Here is a 2,101-nt window from a genome sequence, read left to right as displayed (position 1 = left end):
TAGTGCTTTTAGGACTTGAAATAGCTCAACTGGAATTCCATCACCTCCACTAGCTTTGTTCTTAGTGATGCTTCCTAAGGCCAACCTGACTTTGCATTCCAGAATGTCTGGCTCAAAGTGAGTGATCACCCCATTGTGGTTATCTGGGTCATGAAGATCTTTTTTGTATAGTTCTTCTGTGTATTCTTGCCACCTCTTCTTAATATCTTCTGCTTCTGTTAGGTCCATACCATTTCTGCCCTTTATTGTGCCCATCTTTGCATGAAATCTTCCCTTGGTATCTCTAATTTTCTTGAAGAGATCTCTAGTCTTTCCCATTCTATTGTTTTCCTCTATTTCTTTGCATTGATCACTGAGGAAGGCTTTCTCTCTCTCCTTGCTCTTCTTTGGAACTCTGCATTCAAATCAGTGTATCTTTCTTTTTCTCTTTTGCCTTTTGCTTCTCTTTTTCTCTCAGCTATTTGTAAGGGCTTCTCAGACAACCATTTTGCCTTTTTGCATTTCTTATTCTTGGGGATGGTCTTGATCACTGCTTTCTGTACAATGTCATGAACCTCCGCCATAGTTCTTCAGGCACTCTGTCTATCAGATCTAATCCCTTAAATCTATTTGTCACGTCCACTGTATAATCATAAGGGATTTGATTTAGATCATACCTGAATGTTATATATTAAAATATGTTACAATCTTTAAAAATATAACCCAGGTAAATGTAAGTATTTGTGTATATTGACCAGTAACCTTGCTAAATTCATGTATTAGTTTTAGCAGTTTGTTTTTAGATTTCTTTTTTTTTTCATTTATTTTTATTAGTTGGAGGCTAATTACTTCACAACATTGCAGTGGGTTTTGTCATACATTGACATGAATCAGCCATGGAGTTACATGTATTCCCCATTCCGATCCCCCCTCCCACCTCCCTCTCCATCCCATCCCTCTGGGTCTTCCCAGTGCACCAGGCCCGAGCACTTGTCTCATGCATCCCACCTGGGCTGGTGATCTGTTTCACTATAGATAATATACATGCTATTCTCTCAAAACCTCCCACCCTCGCCTTCTCCCACAGAGTCCAAAAGTCTGTTCTGTACTTCTGTGTCTCTTTTTCTGTTTTGCATATAGGGTTATCATTACCATCTTTCTAAATTCCATATATATGTGTTAGTATGCTGTAATGTTCTTTATCTTTCTGGCTTACTTCACTCTGTATAATGGGCTTCAGTTTCATCCATCTCATTAGAACTGATTCAAATGAATTCTTTTTAACGGCTGAGTAAATATTCCATGGTGTATATGTACCACAGCTTCCTTATCCATTCATCTGCTGATGGGCATCTAGGTTGCTTCCATGTCCTGGCTATTATAAACAGTGCTGTGATGAACATTGGGGTGCACCAGATCTCTTTCAGATCTGGTTTCCTCAGTGTGTATGCCCAGAAGTGGGATTGCTGGGTCATATGGCAGTTCTATTTCCAGTTTTTTAAGAAATCTCCACACTGTTTTCCATAGTAGCTGTACTAGTTTGCATTCCCACCAACAGTATAAGAGGGTTCCCTTTTCTCCACACCCTCTCCAGCATTTATTGCTTGTAGACTTTTGGATAGCAGCCATCCTGACTGGCGTGTAATGGTACCTCATTGTGGTTTTGATTTGCATTTCTCTGATAATGAGTGATGTTGAGCATCTTTTCATGTGTTTGTTAGCCATCTGTATGTCTTCTTTGGAGAAAAAAAAATATGGAACGCTTCATGAATTTGCATGTCATCCTTGTGCAGGGGCCATGCTAATCTTCTCTGTATCGTTCCAATTGTAGTACATGTGCTGCCAAAGCGAGCACTGTTTTTAGATTTCTTGAGATCTTCTACTGGAGGAGGAAATGGCAACCCACTCCAGTATTCTCACCTGGAGAATTCCATGGACAGAGGAGCCTGGCAGACTACAGTTCATGGGGTTGCAAAGAATTGGACACGTGTATACTATTATAGATAAAATAGCCCTTAAGGACTTTTAACGCAGCCTGTCTTATTGAAACCCTGGTGTATTGGGTTCTTGGCTATTAAAGCCAAACTCATTCTTAACCAATGCAGGTGTTGGCATCCAGAGG

General features: G+C 40.1%; 1 non-coding gene across 1 annotated transcript; it reads right to left on the bottom strand.

The window, feature by feature from the left end:
* Positions 1-1,727: 1,727 nt before the first annotated feature.
* On the bottom strand, positions 1,728-1,834 carry LOC122680950. Its single transcript, XR_006336858.1, has one exon. It is a non-coding gene; the product is annotated as a U6 spliceosomal RNA (small nuclear RNA).
* Between the last annotated feature and the right edge of the window lie 267 nt (positions 1,835-2,101).

This window comes from Cervus elaphus, chromosome 22, assembly GCF_910594005.1.
Source record: "Cervus elaphus chromosome 22, mCerEla1.1, whole genome shotgun sequence".
Lineage (NCBI taxonomy): Eukaryota > Metazoa > Chordata > Mammalia > Artiodactyla > Cervidae > Cervus > Cervus elaphus.
Note: the sequence above shows the minus strand (reverse complement) of the source record. Positions and strands in the feature narration are given on the sequence as shown.